General features: G+C 36.5%; 2 pseudogenes; one reads left to right on the forward strand and one right to left on the reverse strand.

Moving 5' to 3' along the window:
* Positions 1–3,249: 3,249 nt before the first annotated feature.
* On the reverse strand, positions 3,250–6,481 carry LOC111235491 (annotated as a pseudogene).
* A 1,519-nt stretch (positions 6,482–8,000) lies between these two features.
* Positions 8,001–11,388, forward strand: LOC111235490 (annotated as a pseudogene).
* The last annotated feature ends 1,063 nt before the right edge of the window (positions 11,389–12,451 follow it).

The raw sequence follows: 12,451 nt of genomic DNA on the forward strand, positions 1-12,451 counted from the left end.
TCCCAAGGTGGTGATAGGTTCACTTCAGAAAATAGTTGGAGAACCCACCTAATGAAGAACTATACATGATTGTGCACAGGCTCTGGTTTCAATTTAAACTCTGTGAACTATTATTTTTATTGAATTAAAAATTAATTTGATTCATTAGCAAGATGTGCTTCAAACAAGAAACAATGATAATTTAATAGTAAGACAATAACAACAAATTAATGAAAGTATGAATTATAAATTACTTCATGATAATAAAGTATTATCTATAATGATAAGAATACCTTTACCTTAGGTTTTAGTTATTGAATAATTAATTATTATTGAAAAAAATGTATATAAAATAAACATACATATTAAAAATATGTTTTTGCTCTATTCCTAAAAACATGCAGGAGGATATTTTATGTAAATCTGATGTTTATGTTGTTTTGTATGTGTAACTTTTGTGTGTTTGTGTTTAAAATTACAAAAAAAACCTAAAAACTAATCATTTAATTTTGGCTCTTACTATGAAATACTTTCCTGTTTGGTTTTTAATATTTTTAGTCTCCTGTTTGACTGTGTCCGACACATTCATTATTTATTATTATAATAAAGACGTCCACCAACACAGTGATAAATTCCACAGTTGTATTCTCCATACTCTCATGTTCAGCCTTCAGTTTGTAATTTGTCTCGTGTGAACGCTCTAAACACTGAAAACACTGTTAGAATCAGTGTCAGCTAATAAACCTGGACCTCAGCAGATTGAAGGATCTTTAACCTCTAACATTAAACTTGAACATTAACCATCTTTTACAACTGTGTGAGTGTGGATGTAAAACTCTACACTGATGACACTGTTGTTTACGCACAAATAAAACAGAAATTCATATCAAGTTAGAAATATGAAATCATTTCCTAGACATTTGAAATTCATAGTTAAAAGTTAAATATGAGACTTTATTCACAAAGTACTTTAAATAAATACAAATGTACATATATGACATTATTTCCAAGCTACTGAAAGTTTGTGTAACATTACACAGATGCTTCCTGCAATGATTCGTTAGCAGAGCGGATGGTTGTAGCTGTCATTGTGTTATTGAAGTGAAAAGCCACAGCTAACGGTGTGGAGGCTGCAGAGCAGAAACCCACACAGCCCGTCTGCTGCAGGAGAGGAAGTGTTGATTCGCTGTCAACAGTTTTTTATGAGTCCTAATAACCACTGAGAGCAGATTGATATCTGCTGCTGTGCACACTCAGGAACCCCCCTCCCTCTGTAGTTTGTCTCTTAGTGACACTTTTTTCCACTGAGCCCTCCACCCACACAGAGTTCAACTGAGCCCAGAGACCCACAGAGACCACCTGCCTGGAGGTCTCATGTGTCAGAAGCTTTTATGGGGATTTGGACTTTTAGCAACCAGAGGTCACTTTACAGTTGACACTGCCAACAAGTGCTCCTACATAACTGACACAGGTTGTTTGTCAGGACCCTCCAACATGACACAAATGAGAGTTTTCTGATCTGACGTCTCTAGACTTTGAACAAAGACCAGTTTGAATTTCTCCACTTGTTTAATTGCTGAAATAAATGTAATTGTATCATTTTAAACATGTTTTAAAATTTATTGTTGAGTGTGAAAATTGTATATGTAGCATTACAGACTCTTTCAGTAGCTTGTAAATAATGCCAGATATGTTCATTTGTAATAATATTCAGTAGTTTGTGAATAATGAAATGAAATAAATATGTCATTTCGTTGTAACAACATATGAATTTGCAGTAACAGTCAGTGCTGTTTTATTTGTGTGTGTGTGTCATCTGTGTAGTGTCTTACATCTAAAGTGACACTATTGTAAAAGATGGTTAATGATCAAGTGAAATGTTAGAAATACACAACACTGATCCTTTTGGAAAATCCACAACCACACCTTCATGATTGGTGTATTGAAAGCTGTGTGTTTGTGTTTGCTGTTCTTGGTTTGGCTTCGTTCTCCTAGTGAGGCTGTTTGCTTATATTTGTATCTTCTCTATATTTGTTCTCAGAGCTTTATTAAAGTTTACTGAGAGCTGTTCACAGCCATACTCAAATTACTTGTACGTGTCACTATATCTGACAAATATAGTCGAGTCTGTTTCAAATATAATAAATCCATAAAAACAGGATGTTTATAATAAACAGAAACTGAGATTTTATTATTTATGAGAATGTTACAATGAATGAATTTGACAAACCAGTGTGATATCTTTGAGGTGCTGATGTGAAGAAGTGATCACACGCTGACACGTCTTTACTTGCAATCAAAAAGAAGTTTATTCACAAGAAAGTAACAGTGTCAAAAATGCCGAATCCTGGAGCATCTCTGCCAATGTGAGCTCTCCCTTTACCTTCTCACAAACCCCTCTATTTATCGTCTTATCCCATCTTTGGAATGTGCACTTCTTCCAATGAGAAGAAGTCTTCACCCTAATGGTAAACCAAATCTAATATACGGGTATCTGGTCTCTGGACTTTTGACCTTTAAGGTCAGCACAAAACCCCCACATCCTGGATCCCTTATACGTTAGGAAACAGGAAACAAATGGTTAAGCAAATTTGTCCCCTAATGCACTTTCCTTAAACTTGACTTAACTAAGTAGTTCAAAATAACCTTTGACAAAGCCTTAGTTGTCACCCTTCCTTAACTTATCAATAAAACTTACATAAAAGAAGAACATACAAACAGTTTAGAATGTTTAAGTAAAAGAAATGAAGTGGATAATATACTACACCAGCCACACTCTGCAGAAAGTATTAAAAAGAAACATAAGAACAGAAAACAACAATAATCAGTTGAATATTTACCAGACAACTATATGACTACGCTTCATTTTCTATCAATATACAAGTCACAATTAAAAGTGGATGTTAGAGCATTAAAACAACACAAAAGGACAGAATTTAAACTCAGTTACTCCAAATATATGTGTGATATATGATATATGTATTTATTATCTGTAGACAGACTGTATCTAACCTGTGAATATAAAGATACATTTGGCTTAAATTTGTGGAACAGTGATCAAAGAGATAAATGAGATGAAGTGATGAGATTTGATGGTGAGAAAAGGCCAGCAGAAACAGTCAGTCAGCATGTGTGCAGTTGGTGGACGGTCCTTGTTTGTGAGGATCATCAGCAGAGAGAGTCCACAGCAGTACACCAGACTCTTCACTATCAGCACTGTGTAGAGCAGACAGAGCAGCTTCACCCTGCACTGAGGCTGGAGAGGATCCAGGGGAACCACTGCAACTGAAAAGGATGGAAAAAGAAATCAGTCAGTGCTCTGCTGCTCTGCTCTCTTTGACAGCGTCTCCACATGAAGCTGAATCACTGCTCAACACAGTCACCAAGCCTTCATCACCTTCTTCTGTCAAGTGTTTCTGACAATTCAATCACTCCAGGATCAAATCAAAGTCCAAATATAAAAAGACACAGGTTGTTATGAGCTTGAAGTTGGATTCACTGATTTTCTTTTTGCAGCCACTGGGGGCAGAAAGAACTCCTCAACAAGCTAAATAAACTCGACCTCTGACCTTTGACCTTACACAGAGTCATTAGATTCATTGTTAATATAGGAATGTGAATGAGTGGAGCTTTAACATACAGTCCCTGAAGCTGTTGTAGTCCCTCAAAGCCCCACATTTAGTATAGAGCCCCCAACAGGTGTTATTAGTCAGAGTGGTGCAGGGAAAGCTCTGTGACGGGGGTTTGTTTGTGCTGTTGGACACTCTAACAGAATCAGGGAGTGTATGTTGAAATCCTTCAGTGATGAGCAGAAAGTGAACAGACTGATATGCAGCCCTAACTGCAGCAGAACATTGGAGCTGTCCATGCAGAGAGGCAGCAGGTGATCTTTACAGTCATCTTTGCTGCAGAGCTGCCAGGTCTGCTGGCTCTCTCTCTGGAGGACAGGGGGCTGCTGGAGCTGGAACCTCTGAAACAGAAAAGGAGTCAAATGTTGGAGTTGCAGTGAGAAATGTCAGTGCTCTGCTGCTCTGCTCTCTTTGACAGCGTCTCCACATGAAGCTGAATCACTGCTCAACACAGTCAGCAAGCCTTCATCACCTTGTTGTGTTTGGGCCTCCACTGTGCCGCCCTCGTGCTTGACGTAGCAGCGGTATTTATATTGTGCTGTTCTCTGGCTGATGGATCAGCAAGATGGCGGCGGTGCGTCCCGACTCTCTGAGCTCCAGCTGCTCTCCATCATCACGGGTCAGCTCCTCCAGAGGACCATCCTCCTTCTGTCTTTTCCAGGAGAACTGGACGCAGAGGAGGAGACATGGCTGAGGCCAGACACAGCAGGGAGCTCTTCCCCTCCAGGTGGGCTCTGGATGCTGCTGGGTACACGCTCACCACGGGCTTCACTACGGGCTCATCTGAAGTTTGACAGCAGCAACAAGCAGCACAGACACACATTGACACAGTCAACAGCAGCTTCCAGCACTGCACTGCATTCAGTCTGATCCTGGAAACTACATGGACTCTGATCACTAAACTACTCATTCAATACAGCACAAAGGTCCCCACATATACTGGATTCACCTTTCACATAGATTTACTCTGCTATATATCATGCTTATATATGATGTATATCATCAGAGAAAGATCAAGTTCAACAAAGTCAAAGATGGAAACACTATTTCAATTCTTTATATTTCATATTTCACTTTTATAAATCATCAGCTCAGAATATATGTGTCTTCATGATATTATATTCATGTATTTACAATATTTTAAGGTTATTTTTTTTAACAAAAAAGACATTATTACCAATTTAAAATATGACAGTTAAAGATATTCAGTATTAACCCAATATTTCATGATAATAATTCATTTTACTGAATTTTATTGCTAACATAAAAAAAACTAAAAACATTTAAACATGATGTATTCTGACAATAATAATAATAAAAGAAGTGTGCATGTATTTTTTATTTTCTTTAACTACGGAGGTTTTAGTGTATAACTTATTTGTGTAAACATATAGGAACATTTTTATTTATTGGTACTAAATTCTATTATTTATTAGATAAATATATTATATAATTGATTCTAATCTTATGATTAAAATATTTACCTCAGACAATTTTAATAAATTCTACATTAAACTAAATACATGTTTTAGTGAAAGAAATATTTACAGATATAAATAACAGTTATTATCACAAACTATATATAAAAACTTATTAATTATAATATAAAGAGAATTGACTAATTCTCTTTAAGTAATTATAAATATATTCACATTATTGTTTGATATAATTTTACACAATCATACACATTTCCATTATATAAAGTGTGGTTACATTCATTAGATAAACAGTTTGAACATTATACAAATATATTTACTGTGATTAGTGTAATATATACCATGGAAGTATAGATCTATATATATCATCCTGCATTATATATTATATACATAGAAAATCTATATGTCAGTCTGTTAATTATATTAACCTACACTCTTAATTATTTAACATCATTAAATTTGTATAAATATTAAATGTAATATTTTGACACAATTTTCTATATTTTTCCTCAAGTTGTTTGTTGTTGTTAAAGTGTAAATTAATATTTAATATTTCATATAAAAGACATTTGTCATCAGACAACAACTGTATTCATTTACTGTATTTAGCAGCATAAAGTTTCCAAATCTCATTTCCCATAAAGGAAAATCAGGTTTAAAACATGTAAGTTTGAAGAGTCAGAGTGAATGTGAAGAATCCTGCTCATCACTGAAATTGACTTTGATGAACTGGACATTTTGTAGCAAAAGTCAAGTGAGCAGGAAAATCCTCCACAATCCTTCATGTAGAATCAATTGATTTGAGGAGAGAGAAGAGAGAAAAGAAAAGCAGTGTGATGATTGATGAAGCAGCAGCTGATGACAATCCACAATGCTTTTCCAATATCAGACTTTTTGGACTCTTGAAAAACTTTGGAGCTCAGCAGAAATAAAGAATTCCTTCTGCTGTGCAGTGAGATTGAAACATCTTTTCACTAATGATGGAACTTTTTTCATTGAACAACGGCTGCATCAGGAACTTTGTACTAACTCTGAACAAAACTAACATGTAAAGTGTGAAGCAGCAGAAAGTGACTTCAAACACATTTTACACTTCTTCAAATAAAACAAGTGAAGGAAAAGAAATGTTTGTTCTTACCTGTTACATACAGTTTAGTTCCAGAGCCAAGAGAGGTGAGAGCTCCCACAGTGAAAGAGACTGATACAAAAACCTGTCTGCTGTTGAATGTGGTCGGCTAGGTGAAGGAGTCCACATTATGAAACCAGGATCATATTTCAGCTCCATCATGTGTTTCTCTAATGTTCATATCAACATGACTGTCTCTTCTTCACTTTTCTTTTTTCTTTCACAACTGAAATATCTCAAGAAATATTCCCATTTCAAATTGGTTGAGACGTTGCATGCCCCTCAGGATCAACTGGAAGAACTTTGGTCATCAAGTCAAGTGACTTTTATTTGTATAGAGCCCATTGACAACAGAGAGTGTATCACTCCAAGGTACTTTTCAAATAGAGCAGCGTCTAGACTTCTCTTTCTAATATTATTACAGAGATACCCAACAATTCACACCAAGAGCAGCAGCTGGTGACAGTGGTGTGAGAAAAGGACTTCACTGTAGAGGAAGAGACCTGGAAGAGACCCAGACCCAGGTGAGGTGAGCAGAGAGATGGAGAGAGAGAGAGAGAGAGAGAGAGAGAGAGAGAGAGAGAGAGCAGAGAGAGAGAGAAGAGAGAGGAGAGGGGCACGAAGCAGAGAGAGAAGACTATTGACTTAAACACTAACTTTTATTTGGGGGACCGTTATTTCAAATAACGTCCTTAAACTTTTCACCAAATCAAATAATCAAAATGTTACTTCAGACAAAAAGAAAAATAATAATTAAATAAATAAATAAATTAAAAAATAAACCAAACAAAACAAAACAAGAAAACTTCCATTCACACACTCTCTCACACACTAAGGGGTAAACTAACTAAGGCTAAGCTGCTAAGGCTAGCTAAGCTAAGCTAAAGCCAAGTAAAAGTCCTCCCCTACAGTGAGGTCAGGAGAACGCCCAACAGCCCACTTCAGTCCCTGAACCCGTTCATTTTCCGGTCAGTTGTGAAATAACTGCGCTCTACTTTCGAAACGAGCTGCCACCGAAACCTTTTTCAAAACAGCGGACGGGTTCAGGGCTGATTGGGGGCTTTTGGCGCAGGTCCTACTCACTAGGGGAGGACTTTTACTTTAGCTTATCTTAGCTTAGCTTAGCTTAAGCTTAGCTTAGCCTTAGTTAGGGAAATTTTACCCCTAGTGTGGTTGCTGAAGAGTGTGTGAATAAGGTTTTCCTTGTTGTTTTGTTTTTGTTTGGTTTATTTATTTATTATTTATTTATTAATTTTTCTTTTTCTGTCTGAAGTAACATTTTGATTAATTTGATTGGTTGGAAAGTTTAAGACGTTATTGAATAAGGTCCAAATAAAGTTGTGCTTAAAGTCAAAAGTCTTCTCTTCTCTCCCTCTCCCTCTCTCTCATCTCTCTCTCTCTCTCTCTCTCTCTCTCTCTTCTCTCTCTCTCTCTCTCTCTCTCTCTCTCACCCACCCTGGGTCTGGGTCTCTTCCAGGTCTTCTTCCTCTACAGGAAGTCTTTTCTCACCACTGTCACCAGCTGCTGCTCTTTGGGTGTGGAATTGTTGGGTCTCTGTTAAATAATATTAGAAAGAGAAGGTCTAGACCTGCTCTATTTGAAAAGTACCTTGAGATAACTTTCTGTTGTCAATGGGCTCTATACAAATAAAAGATCACTTGACTTGATGACCCAAAGTTCTTCCAGTTGATCCTGAGGGGAGCATAACGTCTCAACCAAATTGAAATGGGAATATTTCTTGAGATATTTCAGTGTGAAGAAAAAAGAAAGAGAAAGAAGAGACAGTCATGTTGATATGAACATTAGAGAAACACATGATGGAGCTGAAATATGATCCTGGTTCATAATGTGCGGACTCCTTCACCTCAGCTGACACATTCAACAGCAGACAGGTTTTTGTATCAGTCTCTTTCACTGTGGGTAGCTTCATCGTTTGGCTTCTGGAACTAAACTGTATGTAACAGGTAAGAACAAAGCATTTCTTTTCCTTCACTTGTTTTTATTGAAGAAGAAGTGTAAAATGTGTTTGAAGTCACTTTCTGCTGCTTCACACTTTTACATGTTAGTTTGTTCAGAGTTAGTACAAAGTTCCTGATGCAGCCGTTGTTTCAATGAAAAAGTTCCATCATTAATGAAAAGATGTTTCAATCTCACTGCACAGCAGAAGGAATTCTTTATTTCTGCTTGAGCTCCAAAGTTTTTCAAGAGTCCAAAAAGTCTGATATTGGAAGAGCATTGTGGATTGTCATCAGCTGCTGCTTCATCAATCATCACACTGCTTTTCTTTCTCTCTTCTTCTCCTTAACAAATCAATTGACTTCTACATGAAGGATTGTGGAGGATTTTCCTGCTCACTTGACTTTTGCTACAAAATGTCCAGTTCATCAAAGTCAATTTCAGTGTGAGCAGGATTCTTCACATTCACTCTGACTCTTCAAACTTACATGTTTTTTAAACCTGATTTTCCTTTATGGGAAATGAGATTTTGGAAACTTTATGCTGCTAAATACAGTAAATGAATACAGTTGTTGTCTGATGAACAAATGTCTTTTATATGAATATATTCACTTTTAACAACAAACAAACAAACTTGAGGAAAAAAATAGAAATTGTGTCAAATATTACATTTAATATTTTATTTACAAATCTTAAGATGTTAAATAATTAAGAGTGTAGGTTAATATAATTAAACAGACTGACATATAGATTTCTCTATGTATATAATATATAATGCAGGATGATATATATAGATCTATACTTCCATGGTATATATTTACACTAATCCACAGTAAATATAATTTGTATAATGTTCAAACTGTTTATCTAATGAATGTAACCACACTTATATAATATGGAGAATGTGTTTGATTGTGTAAATATATCAACATAAATGTGAATATATTTGATTAATTACTTAAAGAGAATTAGTCAATTCTCTTTAATTATATTAAAGATATTAGTTTAGTTTGATAATAAACTGTTATTTATATCACTGTAAAATATTTCTTTCACTAAAACATGTATTTAGTTTAATGTAGAATTTACCTAAAATTGTCTGAGGTAAATATTTTAATCATAAGATTAGAATCAATGTATAAATATATTTATCTAATAAATAATAGAATTTAGTACCAATAAATAAAATGTTCCTATATGTTTACACAAATAAGTTATACACTAAACCTCCGTAGGTATAAAGAAAATAAAAATACATGCACACTTCTTTTTATTTATTATTATTGTCAGAATACATCATGTTAAATGTTTTTAGTTTTTTTATGTTAGCAATAAAATTCAGTAAAATGAATTATATCATGAAATATTGGGTTAATACTGAATATCTTCTAACTGTCATATTTTAAATAATGGTAATAATGTCTTTTTGTTAAAAAAATAACCTAAAAATATTGTAAATACATGAATATAATATCATGAAGACACATATATTCTGAGCTGATGATTTATAAAAGTGAAATATGAATATAAAGAATTGAAATAGTGTTTCCATCTTTGACTTTGTTGAACTTGATCTCTCTTCTTGATTATATACAAATCATATATAAGCATGATATATAGCAGAGTAAAATCTATGTGAAGGTGAATCCAGTATATGTGGGGACCTTTTGTGCTGTATTGATGAGTAGTTTAGTGATCAGAGTCCATGTAGTTTCCAGGATCAGACTGAATGCAGTGCAGTGCTGGAAGCTGCTGTTGACTGTGTCAATGTGTGTCTGTGCTTGCTTGTTGCTGCTGTCAAACTTCAGATGAGCCCGTAGTGAAGCCCGTGGTGAGCGTGTACCCAGCAGCATCCAGAGCCCACCTGGAGGGGAAGAGCTCCCTGCTGTGTCTGGCCTCAGCCATGTCTCCTCCTCTGGTCCAGTTCTCCTGGGAAAAGACAGAAGGAGGATGGTCCTCTGGAGGAGCTGACCCGTGATGATGGAGAGCAGCTGGAGCTCAGAGAGTCGGGACGCACCGCCGCCATCTTGCTGATCCATCAGCCAGGAGAACAGCACATATAAATACCGCTGCTACGTCAAGCACGAGGGCGGCACAGTGGAGGCCCAAACACAACAAGGTGATGAAGGCTTGCTGACTGTGTTGAGCAGTGATTCAGCTTCATGTGGAGACGCTGTCAAAGAGAGCAGAGCAGCAGAGCACTGACATTTCTCACTGCAACTCCAAAACATTTGACTCCTTTTCTGTTTCAGAGGTTCCAGCCTCCAGCAGCCCCCTGTCCTCCAGAGAGAGAGCCAGCAGACCTGGCAGCTCTGCACAGCAAGATGACTGTAAGATCACCTGCTGCCTCTCTGCATGGACAGCTCCAATGTTCTGCTGCAGTTAGGGCTGCATATCAGTCTGTTCACTTTTCTGCTCATCACTGAAGGATTTTCAACATACACTCCCTGATTCTGTTAGAGTGTCCAACAGCACAACAAAACCCCCGTCACAGAGCTTTCCCTGCACCACTCTGACTAATAACACCTGTTGGGGGCTCTATACTAAATGTGGGGCTTTGAGGGAGCTACAACAGCTTCAGGGACTGTATGTTAAAGCTCCACTCATTCACATTCCTATATTAACAATGAATCTAATGACTCTGTGTAAGGTCAAAGGTCAGAGGTGAGTTTATTTAGCTTTGTTGAGGAGTTCTTCTGCCCCCAAGTGGCTGCCAAAAAGAAAATCAGTGAATCCAACTTTCAAGCTCATAACAAACCTGTGTCTTTTTTATATTTGGACTTTGATTTTGATCCTGGAGTGATTTGAAATTGTCAGAAACACTTGACAGAAGAAGGTGATGAAGGCTTGGTGACTGTGTTGAGCAGTGATTCAGCTTCATGTGGAGACGCTGTCAAAGAGAGCAGAGCAGCAGAGCACTGACTGATTTCTTTTTCCATCCTTTTCAGTTTGCAGTGGTTCCCCTGGATCCTCTCCAGCCTCAGTGCAGGGGTGAAGCTGCTCTGTCTGCTCTACACAGTGCTGATAGTGAAGAGTCTGGTTGTACTGCTGTGGACTCTCTCTGCTGATGATCCTCACAAACAAGGGACCGTCCACCAACTGCACACATGCTGACTGACTGTTTTCTGCTGGCCTTTTCTCACCATCAAATCTCATCACTTCATCTCATTTATCTCTTTGATCACTGTTCACAAATTTAAGCCAAATGTATCTTTATATTCCAGGTTAGATACAGTCTGTCTACAGATAATAAATACATATATCATATATCACACATATATTGGAGTAACTGAGTTTAAATTCTGTCCTTTTGTGTTGTTTTAATGCTCTACATCCACTTTTTAATTGTGACTGTATATTGATAGAAATGAAGCGTAGTCATTAGTTGTCTGGTAAATATTCAACTGATTATTGTTGTTTTCTTGTCTTATTGTTTCTTTTTAATACTTTCTGCAGAGTGTGGCTGGTGTAGTATATTATCCACTTCATTTCTTTTTACTTAAACATTCTAAAACTGTTGTATGTTCTTCTTTTATGTAATTATTGATTAGTTAAGGAAGGGTGACAACTAAGCTTTGTCAAAGGTTATTTTTGAACTATTAGTATAAGTCAAGTTTTAAGGGAAATGCATTAGGGGACAAATTTGCTTAACCATTTGTTTCCTGTTTCCTACGATATTAAGGGATCCAGGATGTGGCGGGTTTTGTTGCTTGACCTTAAAGGTCAAAAGTCCAGAGACCAGCATAACCCGTATAATTTAGCATTTGGTTTACCATTAGGTGAAGACTTCTTTCTCATTGGAAGAAGTGGCACATTCCAAAGATGGATAAGAACGATAAATAGAGGGGTTTGTGAGAGTAAAAGGGAGAAGCTCACATTTGGCAGAGATGCTCCAGGATTCGGCATTTTTTGACAATGTTTCTTTCTTGTGAATAAATCTTTTTTTGATTGCAAGTAAAGACGTGTCAGCGGTGATCACTTCTTCACATCAGCACCTCAAGATATCACACTGGTTTGTCCAAATTCATTCATTGTAACATTCTCAATAAATTAATAAATCTCAGTTTCTGTTTATTATAAACATCCTGTTTTTATGGATTTATTATATTAGAAACAGACTCGACTATATTTGTCAGAATATAGTGACACGTACAAGTAATTTGAGTATGGCTGTGAACCAGCTCTCAGTAAACTTTAATGAAGCTCTGAGAACAAATATAGAGGAAGATACAAATATAAGCAAACAGCCTCACTAGGAGAACGAAGCCAAACCAAGAACAGCAAACACAAACACACAGCTTTCATACACAATCATGTAGGTGTGG

Source organism: Seriola dumerili, unplaced genomic scaffold (genome assembly GCF_002260705.1).
Source record: "Seriola dumerili isolate Sdu_G_001 unplaced genomic scaffold, Sdu_1.0 BDQW01000503.1, whole genome shotgun sequence".
NCBI lineage: Eukaryota > Metazoa > Chordata > Actinopteri > Carangiformes > Carangidae > Seriola > Seriola dumerili.